General features: G+C 43.4%; 1 long non-coding RNA gene across 1 annotated transcript in view; it reads right to left on the bottom strand.

Annotated features, from left to right (window-relative positions):
- Window positions 1–1,570: 1,570 nt before the first annotated feature.
- LOC102376468 overlaps window positions 1,571–14,097 on the bottom strand; it is a 105,733-nt gene continuing 93,206 nt past the window's right edge. The window contains exons 4-5 of the long non-coding RNA XR_324392.1: window positions 1,799–1,917; window positions 1,571–1,627 (exon numbers count right to left, since the gene is read on the bottom strand). This is a non-coding gene — a long non-coding RNA (uncharacterized LOC102376468). The remainder of the gene's footprint in view (window positions 1,628–1,798; window positions 1,918–14,097) is intronic.

The following is a 14,097-nucleotide window of genomic DNA, read 5'->3' as shown; positions in this document are numbered from 1 at the left end:
TACATAAAAGGCCCAATCCTCAGCCTTACTAACTGGGCATAGCTCCCATGGAGACAACAGGACGATGCTGCCTTGAGCCAGTACTAAGGAGCAGGTCCATAGGTTTTAACAGGCAGATCTTTAGTACTTTACAATATAGTGAAGACGTAACGGAGCTGCTTAAATGGCTCTACCATAGCATACATCATAAGTTATACAAAACTTGTGAGACATAAAGTACAGTTTCAAAACTGCCTGGTTGGGACTGATCCTTACATACAATCAAAAGGGAAGTAGGGAAGGCAAGGTTGGTAGGAGAGGGTGCATCAGTCCTCAGCTCTCTGCACTCCCTGGGTGGTCTGGAGGATTCTTCTGAACATGGGGACTTGTCTGAGGATGGCTGGTGGAAATTTCATGGATGTCATAAAATAATACAGCTGTGAAGGACCTCATGAGGTCACATCTTGTTTAACCCCCTGCTCCTGAGGTCCCTTTCAGTCTTACTGTTCTGCGATTCTATGCTCAAGGTAGGGACACCCCTGGCTAATGCCCCGTATCACCATCATTCAATGTTCACACTCACTTTCAGCTAGAGCAGTCTCAAAACATGTCCAGTGCCAATTTGTCCAAGTGCAGTATATAAAGGGCCTAGGGCCAGATATAGAGCAATTCAGGCACTTCCAGCCTCGCCTAAGTCCAAAATTGCAATTGGACCCTCTACCCTGAGCCCTGCCTCAACTTAAACAGGCACCTCTCTTTTTTAACATTACATTTTCATAGGCACCTTGTGGGCATGCATGGTTCTCCCCCTTGATCTCTTGAATCTTAACAGCCCTGCAGAAGCAAGACATCGACAGTGCTCTCATGCCCTTGGTTAACCTGTGGTAGGTTAGGGTGTTCCCAGTGTCTTTGGGCCAGGTGCCTTGAAGGTTTGCAGCATGGTTGGTTGTTTAGATCACTTGTCTGGGGTTATTTGTGTAGGGATGAACCTGACTTAAGCTGGGGTTGGAGCTGGATAGGACCTTCTGAGGTTCCTTTCAGCTCTACAGTTCTATGATTCGATGCCCGGAGCTGCCTCCGGCCTAAGTAGCTGGACACCTCACCTCCCCCAGTAAAGACCAGAAACCAGAGAGAGGAGCGTCTACATTTGCAGAAAGGCTTTATCTAGTAAGCGTGCCTTATACACCAATAGGAGAACTGGGTCCTTCACACAACACAGTGCTCACTGGATACATCTACACATGCAGTTAATGCTATTTTGGCTTGACTGCGCAGTAAATTTACTACAGGCAGTAAAACTTACTGAGCAGTATACTCATTTACTGCGCAGTAAGCACCTGCACGTGTAGATGGTGGCGGTTTACTGCACAGTAGATTAGTTTACTCTACAGTAAAGTGTTTCATGTAGACGCAGCCACTGTGTCTTTTTTAAAGATGCAGCTGGAGGAGGCATTGAAAGCACTGGGTATGCCCAGCTTCTTATATAGTAGCCTGGTGGTTAGCGCACAGCTATTATTTTGTGACCCCCTTTGAAATAAAAGCTGCAGCAGCAAACAGGATGTGTGGGACTGCAGCACTGCTCCAGTGTTGAATGCAGAGCCTACTGCTTTCTCAGTCGTGCAGTCTTGGGGCCAGATTCTGGGCATCACTGAAGAGAGAAGGAAATAAAGTGGATCTAGGCTCTCTTTCCACCCTCATGATCCTCTGTGCATGCTCTGCCACCGTGCCCCCTTTACCCCACCTTCGGCCAACACCACACCCTGATGACACCCCTCCCTGCCTAGGAACCAAGGCAGAGGTCCCACTTGCTCTGCATTACCTAGGGAGTCTCTTCGGATAGGGGAATTCTCCGCTGCCTCTTTAAAGACCAGCTTCACGCCTGCTTTTCTGTCCTGAGGCAACATAAACCAGGCAGGAACTGACCTGGAAAAAAAAAATCTAGCCCCAATAATATGTTAATTGAGCTGGGGAAATGCAACCTTAAAGAAAAAATATTCCCAATTGTTAATTCTCACTATAGTGTAGTTATGTTAGCTCATTGAAATTTAATTGCTGAAGAGTTATAAGAGCTTAGAAACAGGCCTAGCATCTGTCTCTTTTTAATGTCTCAATTATCACCACAATAATTTAATGGCACCATGCTAGAGAATCACCATTGACATGCTAATGAATGGCACCATGTTCATTTGCATTAGCTCCATTTTCAAGAGGTTATAGGTTGAAGGCAGGCATTTTATGCTTCAGATATCACGGAGGCAAGCCGTGGCACATGCGTCTCATTTTGCTTTTATAACTGAAATTACACATCTTAAAAATGTTCACTCAACAGTGAACTGCAAATGGGTTAAACTGTGGTCAATTACAATTATGTACTCCGCTTCCCAAGATCAAGATAAGTAACATGAATCTTTTCAACCCATTTATTACTTAATTTGTCTGTCAGCATTCACAGCTCAAATTCACTTCATCGCTTTGTTTTGAGGGTTTCCCCAAGACGGATGCGTTTGTCCTCATTTGCTTTTTAATCAAACATGCCCATTTTCTTGCAATATTTTCCTTGATTCCCCTCTTTCCATTGTTTCAGATTTACATACGTGGTATTTATTTCCGTCCAACTATTCTGCAGCAGCTCTAGCACTAACCCGAACAATCAGATTTATTGCCTCTAAATGATCGCAATATGAATTAGAGCCACAACAGATGCAGTGATGTATATTTAAATGATATGCAGTGCTATTTATTTGTTGACTTCCAGCACATCACTCAAAAAAGCAGTGGGGTAGCCTTCTGAGATCAGTTAAATGCTGGTGTTGTCATAACAATTAATTTTGCATGGAATCCTGCATCTCGACGTTATTTTTTTTTTCCAGGAGATTTCTTATCTTGGCAAAATGGGGGGAGAGGGGAATACAAACACGAAAAAAGTAACATTAATATTAATGTACACTGAGAAATCTTTTACAAGGCATTTTATCCTAACAGTGTTAGCGCTCAACAATTTGTTTACACAGCTCAGTGCTGCCAGGCGCATGGATGGGGAGGATGTGATGTTGGATGTATGTACAAGAACTGATCCAGATTTTTGGAAGGCACCTCCAGATCTCCTGGTGTTTTTGGTACAGCTCACACTACAAAACATTTAATTGAGCAGGCCTGGAGAAGCAAAAGACAGCATTCTCCTGCCTCTGTAATTGGATTAGAGGAAACTCAATTACTTTGTTTGTTACATACATTTATTGCCTTGTTATTGTAATAAATTGTGTATAAGATGCGCTCCTATATTTTCTCTCCAAAGACGTATGGTACAAAGCAACAATTATAGCACAGCAGCATTTGTGTCACTATGCACTTCTCGTGCTCTGATCAGTTCAAGTCTCTCTTCTCTCAAACACAACTTGAAGCCTGGAAGGCGGCACGCCTAACCCTTAGCTCTTCTCCAACTGGGAATCCAGTTGTCCTTTCTCCTTTTGCTCTGGTTGCTACTTCTTCTCCTGCAGGAGGTGGTACAACCCCCATCCTCTCCTCTGACTTCCTTCCCAGAGACCCCACTCTCAGCAGCTGAGGTATGCTCTTTGCTATCTCTTGATACGCCCTTGAGCTTGACCTTTCCTAGTATCGTCCCATGTTGTTCCTAAAGCCAGGACACCCCTGCCAACCAGGTCCCACACTCTCTGGATGCTCCTTTGTGTTTAGACTGCCAATTGTCATCAACCAATCCTCTAGTCATAGCTGGGAAGGTCATGGGTCCATTTATTAACCCCTTCTTGTGTAGCAACATGGGGGTAGGGGAAATAAAACCCACTTCTTCACTGGGTATTACACGACTCCTGCAGATCAGGGGGCTCTATATCCCCTGCCAGGGCTGTGGAAAGCCATTTTCTACTCTAGTAATATGCCAAGGGTTCTTCATAGGAAGAGATGATCTGATGCATAGGTTAATCTACTCAAATCTCAGTGTTCATCCTAACCTGAAAACTGAGTGGGGACTGAAGCATTTTTCTCCTTGGGTCTGCAGCATTTTGTGATCGCCTCACAGGTGTTTTGAGCCCTCCCAGTGATCCTTCCCTGGATCATTGGGTTCTCTGAACTCCATAAAACTGAGGCAGCGTTGTGGCGGATAAGAGAGGATGTATCATCTCCTGCATATTTAAAGCCAAAGTAAGCAGGGTGGCCCTTCCCATGTAAATGATTTTGAATTTCATTGCCAGAAGAGTTAATAGATCTAGAAGTAATAACAATAGGAAATTTTCAAATCTAGCGATACTGAAATAATAAAGGACGCTGTATCAAGAGGGACACAATATGGCTCATTATACTGTTGTTCTAAAATGGAATGACTGTCAGTATAATTAATTTGGGGTCTCCTCGCTCATGTTTACCCAGATTAGATTGAACCATTAATTAAATTAATGTTCATGAATATTCATTCTACATCATAAACTTCTCTTAACCTTCAGAGGGACCTAGTTAAAATCTGCCCATCCAGGTTAATAGATGGCTGTGGGAAGTTGTAATTGGATACAAAACTGTTCACCTCCAGGTGGCTGCTCAGAGCCTCACCCAGGTCAGGTGTGATGAGAAGTTCATGGGTTTTCATATTTGAATCGATAATCTTTTGAACTAGAAGAAATTAGTCATTACCAGGGAATGGCTGGATAGTGCTCCGTTAAATTGAACGTGTGGCCTTACCTCCTTTCTAAGATCAAACTGGTCACAAGAGCCGATTAGAAAACCTCCAAACAAAATATGGCCCCAAATTAAGATTTTTTTAAATATCCCTCTCAAGAAAAAAAAAAATCTAGTTTGGCTACAAGTACTAACAAAAAACAGGGCCACAGCTTTGTAAGATAATCTAAAGAGGAGAGACAAGTTGTCTTTGACGGGCTTCTGCATTGTTCCTGGACTCTGATATGCAAAAAACCATGCCTTCACTTCTCAGGGCCATCAGAAGTTGTCATGAACACCTAATCCACTCCAGAGATTTTAAACAATAATACATTCGCTTTAAAAAATTGAACAAAACCTTATACGTTTCTTAAAAGGCAGTCTTATTTTAACAATGTGTATTATACACCCACAGCTTCATGAGATGAGATTTGTAACAGTTTCTTGGGCCATTTATCTATGGGACATTCAAGTGGAAAATACCAGATGATGATCACAAGAAAAGAAACTAAAAAAACCCAAACTTGGAATCATATATATGCATGTATTTTTACAAGTGTTTTCATAAAATCAAGCAGACCTTAAAGGTTTGGCCTAATAAATTTCAATAGGTTTTTATATTGCATCTTTTACAGCATGAGAACTAATTTTCATGTATAACACTGCACTGCTATAATTTTCTTTTTTAGTTTTAGAAGCAAGCTATTAATGCCTTTGAGATGATCAGGATCCCTGATTGCATTATGAATTTCAACAACTGTTTTGTGACAGGCTTTTTATCTCATAATTCAGACGCTCTCGAAAAGGCTACTATCCCAAGATGCAAAATTAGTAAGGTTTCAGTATTACTGGAATACCATAAATAATCCTTGATATAAAATGTGGAGCCTGGATGTCTGCTGCTGCTGTAAATAGCATAGCACGGTGGAGCTCTCTTCTGCTCGGCTAATTCAGAGGGGTTTGTTCCACATTACCTAATCAATGGATAGGCATACGCGAGACAGATCGATAGCGCCATACTATTTACAAAGCAATGATTAGAAATGCTCTCTGTATACCAGCTCCCAGTTTGTAACATTAAGGCATCCAATAAAGTGTCATGGAAAATGCCAAAGTGCCATAAAACATTTTAAAGGTCATTCCTAGCACAACGGTAACATAACATGGGAGGCTAAAGAGGGGAAGTCAAATGTATCATTCTTTCAAAGGGAGGAGAAAATTAGGAGTCACGTCAAGAGTAAAACAAACCTCTGACATTTCTAAGGCGATAACGTCGATATTTGTACAACAAAAGAAGCGAATGTTTCCAGTAGAAAGCCACTGTAGGTTTCAAACCTCATACATTCACTAACTGAATCATATTATGACATGTGCGCCCAATTATCCATGCCCCACAAAAGGCATCCACTTTGAAATGCAGGTTTCCTTCGAGCTTTAATTGGACAAGACATGCAGAGAGTCCTATCCCTACAACCTGTTAGTAACTCAGAGTAAGGTTTCTCAAGAAATCATATAGGGCAGAGGTTCATGGCCCCTACTGATTTCAGCTGGACATGGAAGTGCCTCAGCTCTTTTCAAAGTCTTGTATTATCCCAAAGTCACCCTTGGGGTAATAACATCTTGTGCTTCCTTCTGCAGTAATACGCATGCACCTACACATACACAGCTTCTCTCCAACTCCTAAAAGAGTCTATTATATAAAAAGCTCTTTACAATGCACTTAATCAGCCAGTCTAAAGCTGCCCGGGCACACTGATCTGTCACTTGCTTCATCGGGAATTAAGGTGAGACAGGGTGGTCTGTCCCCTTAAAAGGGAACAGTGAGCCCTGTTGAGTAGCTGTAGCTGTGGGGAAGCTGCTAATAAAAGCGTGACTCACTGAGAGCTTAAAAACCCAGAGAGGAGAGCAGAGGAGGACAGTGAAGGAACAATTTAGAGAGAAGCCAGCTGTGAATAAAGCAGCTTGCCACAGCGAAAGGCCAGAGACTGCTGTGCTGGGGCCAGAGCTAATGGTTCCCCTTTGAATGCCCATAACAGAGGGTCAGGGCTTGATTTTTGGTTTGCTTATTTGCCTATTGATTTGCAGTTTAAAAACAATGCGCAAATGGGGAGAAGTGGCTGAAGAACTCCTTATGGAGGAAACACGCCTGCCGGAGCCAGTACATGAAGTAACCCACTTGCAGGAGGGTACTCAGCAAGCACCTATGCTGGGAGCCCCGAAAATCTCAACAAATTAGGTCCCCCCAAATCCTGAGTATGATATCAGTCAAATGTGTGAGTCATGAGGATCAGAAGAGGGTCATATTTATTAACATGATTACCCTTCCCATATTGTTTCACGCCTTTTCTTCAGAGGAACGTGCACTGATTATTATTACTGCAGGCGTTAAGGGGGGGTTTTATTCGGCAGCTTTAATTATTCAGGGCTCCATGTAAACATACGTGCACCACTTCGGCCATCCTTAAGCGATTCGAGCGTTACTTTACGTTTCAATAATTCAAGAAGCTGAAGCACGTGTTACTGAACTAAGCCCCAATTTATGGCCTTTAAAGTAAATCCTCTGAACTGATTAAACCCGTCCGGCAGCTTTGCCTTGTTAGAATTTCAGCCAACACCGACCAGCTTCTCCCCACGTCCTCCCCCCCATACACTGCCCTCTTATCGCCGGTGCTGGCTGTTAGGACATGACTGATATTATCTGCTTTTCATCAGAAGCAGATTAAAGGATCTTTAGTTGGCCATCAGAAATACTGTAAATTTAATGTTGATGGGGAAAATATTCCCCAAGCGATGCCCCTTTGACCTTCCTGGCAACACAATTGTTTCATTAAAAGATGTGAGAAAATTACAGGTCTGACCTCTATTTGCTGTGCATCCAAAATTTGCATTAACTTTGCCGAGTATTTGCGAGGCAGAACTGGGGCTGGGACAATCATTTGTCACGCTGCTGTTTTCTTGTCTTATTAAAAGAAGAATTTAGATCGCCGCCTGCATGAAGAGGAATGCAACTAAATCGAGTTAATGAACAGCACTACAAGAGAGACACAAGTCTACATGAGGAACATGTTAATGGTTTGAGGAGTTGCTCTGGAAAGCAATAGAGAGAGATTAGATTAAATCCAACTCACTTAGTCCAATAGCATTTAGGCAAAGTCAATTTTTAATGATAAGAACGGGTGCATCATTTTCTACACTAGTTATGTGCAGAGAACGAGCGTAGAATATGCCTGTTGCATTTAGAGATTAGCAGGCTGCAACTTGAAACACTTCAATTAAAACCCATTTGTTATAGTGCCAGCTAAAATGAGGCACAGGGCAAGGGTTTGTGGGTAGTATAAGCAGTGAACTATTGGCCAGAGATTTGAACTTTTATGAAGAAAGCTCTCCAGGCTGCCTTCAACGAGGCTATAATCAATCTCCACTGCAGGTCCGCTGGGCTTTGGAAGAGAAAGAAACCTGAAGGATGCCAATATGTATATTTAGGAAATTCAATTCTATCTGACAGTGACACTCAAAAAGGAAGAAGACTTTTTTTTTTTTTTTAAAGCAGCACACTTCAGCGGTTAATTTTGCTTTCCCCCTCCATTGCAATTGCTTTATTAAATTTAATGAACTATTCCCTCAGCTCTTCCATGCAGCAGTGAGCTTTGAAGCAACAAAAAAGAGGGAGAAAGGTTTGCCTAACTATGCCGATGGGAAATTTTGAAAATCCTTGCATATGGAAGTCCCTTTGCAGAAATGCTCATTTATAAATATCTCCATTAGTTTGATCAGATACTATTTCTAGTCCAGTTCAGCTGACAAAGCATTACTTTTCTTCTTATGTGTAATCCCATCACATGGTCTTTTTTGTTGTTGTTGTAGCTTATTAATTCCTATGAAAAGTTATAGATTTCATGAGGTTTCCAATGTCCTCTTCTGGTGGACCTGTGAATGTTACAGGACTCTTTGTTCAGGGAAGAGTTTAATAGAAGGAAAAAACAATAAGAAAAAGTACGATGTGAAGTTCAAGCTACATTGCTGATATGTCCAGACATAATATTCTTCTCCCCCTCAAACAAAATTAAGAGACTCTCCTGCCTCCTTCTGCTTCCAAATAAATGAGAACATTTGAAAAGCATGCTACTACTTTATAATCTCTCATTTTGCTGTTATTTCCCACTCAGTTAATAAATCGACCCATGCCCACAAGCGCATAAAGAGCAGAAGGGAAAATGAATTCTGCGTGAAACTAAAATCACCAAACTGAATCTCATGCACACTTAGATTTCTCATGAGGACTGAGAACATATTTTCAGGTAGAAGTGATTAAAAGAAAACTTGGAAGTGTAGCTGTACGTATCTCGGCTACTTTGCTGTTGTTTGTTCTGTTAATGTAGGATATACAGCAATGTCTCTTATGGGGGGGGTGGGGGGAGGATGCCAGGTAGCAGGTGGGCTGCACAGCTGCTGTGGCTATAAAGACTGCAGGCTCCTACTGGGGAACCAGCATTTTAGTGAGGTCCCCCCCCCCGTACATTTTGTGGACGTCACCTGATTTCGCAATTTCAATGAAATCCACAAAAATCACAATTTGAGCAGGTCCCTAACTATAGCACTGGTGATTAAAACCTTAATATGTTGTTAGCTGGCACACTGAAGAGTATTTGCAGCATCAGTTCCTTTTCCCTTGCATTTAACCTCCCTAATCCACATACAGAATACAGTTGGTGGTACACACGCATTGCTCATTCCTTCATTTGCATTTGTGTTGTCGCCTTACTCCGTGTCAATGGATAATATTAACTTTGTTTAGATTTTCCTGGACCAGGGCTAACCATCAACGCTAAAAAGCACATCCAGCAGGGACGGAGGCATACCCATGAACTCATAAATATATCTGTTTCCTCCGAATATTCAGAAAACAGTTCTGTCAATATTCCTGCCGGTAAACTCTGCAACTACACTATTGGACTTGGAAAGTGCCCATAAAAAAGGGTGGGGGAAGGGAGAGGCAGGGCAGTAAATGCAAAATGAACATAACTGAACTTTAGCAGGAGTTGTTGGTGTACTCGCCCACCATTATAATTGATGCTCCCTTACAGATCAGAATGGGCAATACTTTAGCTTTGGCAGGGCAACTAGAGAAGTTTGGCTACCTCTTGTGCCAAACTTATTCTGCTTTATAATTCAGCTCCCAGGGTTCTCAGACATTTTTTTTTCCCCTTTACAAGGACTAAATTCCTAAAAATAAAGCATGTTTGGCATTCAGGAATTACATTGAGGGACCAATGCCCATAACTGTCGTGTATTAGATGGGAATCGGACACACTATCAGTTGCCAAATCAGGGCTTATTTGGTGCAAAGGATTCTGTGCATTTTTGCAACACCAGCTTTGTTGCCCCCCAAAAGAATTAAATACAATTACTCTGCAGCGATTTAGGCATAATGAGACAGTCCTATCCATTCCTTTATTTCAACTTTGTTTGTAAAACATGGTGACTATAGACTTCAAATCTAAACCTGTAGCCCTTATTCAGGAATAATCCCTGTTGATTTTATCATTAACTATTGATAGCTTAGTAGAATTTAGGCCAATGAAAAGAGCATTTAAGCATGATGTGTGTTAGATATAGGGGAAGAGATAAAACACAGAGAGAGGTTATAGTTCATGTCCTTTCTAGCCCAGATCATGCCAGGGTTCATTTTGAAATAAAATGATATCCTGGTATAACTTCAACAACAACTATTTTTATAGGTCTTTAGATAGTGCAAGGGTCCCAAGAGGGCACAATCCAGATTGCTTGATGCATTTATATGGACTACACAATAGGTCCAATTTATTCAGCAACAATAGCACCGTTTAAATATAAACAGGTTGTCTAATAACCACATTTGCAAGGGAAACTTCTCGCTGTTGAATGGAGTATAAATGATGGGTTATTGTCTTCCTGAGTCTGCTGTTGGCCTGAAATGACGACTGGGGTGCACCCCTCATCTCCATGCATCTCTGCAGCTTGGGGATGATATTCTAAGTAGGAGGAATCCCCTTTGTTACTGATCTCCTTAGCAGATGAAATGGGAACTAGGAAGGATTTGAGCACTGCTGCAGGGAAAGGCTTGAGCAAAGAGCACACAAGACAGAGGAAAAGCTATGAGGGAGAGAAAAGGAGCCAGAAGAATTTAAAAAAGGGAAGGGAAACAGAAGCTACCTAAAGGGCAGCATATTCTTTTAGTGAATAATCCTAAGTAGAACAATAAAGCAAGAGATAGCAATAATGAAAAAGTTTGGTTACTGCATACAGGCACAAATAAGAGTTCAGCTGTGGTGAATAAAGAGGCTTAAACCTACCGTATGCGCTGGACTCTTGACCTTAATTAAAAAGGAATTAAAATGCTCTCTACTAAAGCAAGCCTTAGGGTAGCTTTCCTGCGCTCACAAAGCACTTCACATATCACATGTGAGACGGCGCAGCACAAGTGAGGTGGGATCTCGCCCACTGTTCAGACAGGGATATTGCAGATCAGATCGGTGGAGGGACTTGCTCACAGGCACACTGCCCGTCACTTCCGGAGCAGAACCAGAGCATGGCACAGCCGCCTCCCATTGCCCCATTATTAACACCATGCTGAACCCCTAGAAAGGAGGAAGAACAGCCTTCAATCCACAGCGTAAATTATTAATTGTGTAAAAAGGGTGTTTTCAATTAATGTCCTTTATTTATAACAATGTTTAGCTCTCCTAGCACTGTTTGTCAGGAGACCTTAAAAACAAAACAAAAAAGAGATGCTTTACCAAGGAAGTCAATACGATGATCCTCATTTCAAAGCTGAGGAAACAGAAGCATGGAGAGAAAAATGCCTGATCCAACTCATCCAGCTGATCAGTCCCAGAGAAGAAGAAAAAAAAGAGCCTGGTTCTTTCTGAGTCAGTCTGACACTGTCCACCAAGTCGCAACACCTGCTGCTCATGGCACTTTTCCTTTTGGAAAAACGATTTTTAGCCAATTTGATTGCATCCCTTTCAAAGTCTTTATCAACATGAATCCCCTCAGAAGAGCATCTTGCTCAGCGGTTATGCCTCTCTAGTGAGTTATTGAGGCTGCAGCTTTTACAGTGCTGAATCTGGATATGCCATTTCAGCTCCTAACACACCCGTTGTAGCACACTGCTTACGTGGAGTAGAAATTACTTAGTGAAAGCAAGGCTGGTGCCTTGTTCTCTCTAATTGGTGATCATTTCTGCATACTAATTGGTTGCAAAGTCAGTGGAGAATTAGTAAAGCTAACTTTGATGAAAGCTGCATCAGTATGTGTGTCTGTTTGACTACTGCTCTGAATGAAGATTTTTCCACTTACTGAAAAATCAGTTCAGTGGTCTAGGAAGGGTACTGATTACTGCCATACCTCAAAAATGACACTCAATTTGTATCAGTGAAAAGCTGGGTTTGCTAAGTGCCCTCAGTTCCCAAAGGAAACACTAAATATTTTACAAGGATAAAGTGCATCTGAGCCCTGTGGGAGGACAGGTCCTGGGGTAGCCATAGCACCTCCTAGGAGCCACCCTAATCCTCCCCACAGTCCTGGTCCTCTATATCATCTCCCCTCTTTATCTCACCTGCCAGGCCTTGCTGTGCTTTTCATATCGATTTGGGGGCTGCCCCTGAGCCCTGGGGTGCTCTCACCAGTGCCTGACCAACCTAAATCATTTCTTGTGCTATCTGGGCCCTCTTCCCACTACCCAAAACTATGCAGTTGTCTCATGCTGCAGTGGGCCTGCTGCTGCCTGCTGGCATTGTGAGCCAGTGGTCACCCCCTGCGACCCTTATTGAAGACTTAAGAGTGACACCCATGAGGCATGGGCATTGCTGTGGGGGAGGCTGGAGGCCATTATTAAGAACCCTGTCACCACATACGTTCCAGTACAGGCTTTCACTTTCTTAGCCTACACATTACTCTGGCTGTGGACTGGTAGCCCAGGCCCACTGGTTCTGGCTGTGGCTTTCCATCTCAGCCTCTCACTGGCTTCTGGCCACTTGCATTGCCCCCTCTGGGCTCAGCCTACCCCGGTCACCCCTTCTGGGCTCAGGCCCTGGCCCTCTTGCTCTCGGGCTGCCTCAGAAGCTGAGGATGAGGGGGCCAGAGACTGGCCCTGAGAGTGGGGCAGCTCTCTCGTGGCCATGCACCTGCCCCTGGCACGGCTCAAAACCTGGCGCGTGGTCTCCTTTCCACTAGGGCTGTGCGAAACAGCACCATTTCATTTCAACCTCCATTTTGACAGGACAGTGTTTCATTTCTAGTTTCATTTCATTTCAAAGCGCTGCTCCATTTTGTTTCATTGAAACTGTTTTGATGCTGTTTCAGCGTTTCGCCTATAGGCTATAATGGGGAAACACAAAACGGTGTATAACTTTGTCAGTTCTTGCCTGATTTAAATGAAACTTGCTGGGAGGGTAGCCCCTTCTGAAGCCATGAAGCCTGCCAGGTTACAAGGAGATAGGTGCAGGGGTTTCTGGGAAACTGCACCTCAAACTGCTGACAAGCAAAACTCGTGACATGTGTGACTGTGGGCGTGTGTTAAGGCACAGCCGTTTTTCCAAGCACTGGGATTGGAAGGGACCTCAGGGAAGAATCACAGTCACTAGCCAGCTACACATGTCAATATGAGAGCAGTCCTTCCCCCTCTTCCCGCTCCCTCTCCTTAGTTTCTGTTTTGCTGCAAGCAAGCCCGGCTTCGAAACTCAAAACATTTCGAAACTTTAGAAACATTTCAACTGCCCTCGTTTCATTTCAAGGCTGTTTTGAAGGTTTTAACTTCATTTCAATTTGGCTGTTTTGAGCTCGAAATGAGTTGAAACAGCGTTGAAATGAAACACCCGGCGAAATTTCGCGCAGCGCTACTTTCCACCCCTATTGGCCACAGCTAGTCCCCCAGTGTAAAACTAAAACAAAAATGCAAGCAACCCCTTTAAACTCGAACACTCAAAGCCCCTCTCTGGGTCATCGTACCTCCACCAAGCCACCTCCCCACTCACTGGCTCTCTCAGTCATGGGAGTACCTGGCAGGGCCTGCAGCTCCCACTCCTCCCCAGCCTGAGCTGGCAAAAGATCTTCTGCCTGCAGAGCTCAGAGCTGTACTATCTCTTCTGTCTCAAAGACCCAGCTTTATATCCCCCAGGCTCCTCCTCTTCCCAGTAGCTGTTCTCCTAACTGGCCGTAGGGGTGCCCCTCAGCCTCCAGAGCAGCTTACTGGAGTTTCTCTGGCCATCTGTTGTAGCACCTTAAGGACTCTGCTCTATTGTCCCACTGCTAGTCCTGCAGAAGGCACTTGCAGCCTATGGGTCCCAGCCTGCCTACTCCCCTTCAGCTATCCCAGAATCCATTGCCCTTCCCCACTTGGGAACATACCTATTGCTGCTTCTCCCTTAAAGTAACAGGGGCCCTTGACCCCGTGTTACAAGCCCCTGGCCTTCA

Source organism: Alligator sinensis, unplaced genomic scaffold (assembly GCF_000455745.1).
Source record: "Alligator sinensis unplaced genomic scaffold, ASM45574v1 scaffold571_1, whole genome shotgun sequence".
NCBI classification, from domain to species: Eukaryota; Metazoa; Chordata; order Crocodylia; family Alligatoridae; genus Alligator; species Alligator sinensis.
The sequence above is the reverse complement of the archived record's forward strand: the minus strand, read 5'-3'. Positions and strand labels throughout refer to the sequence as shown.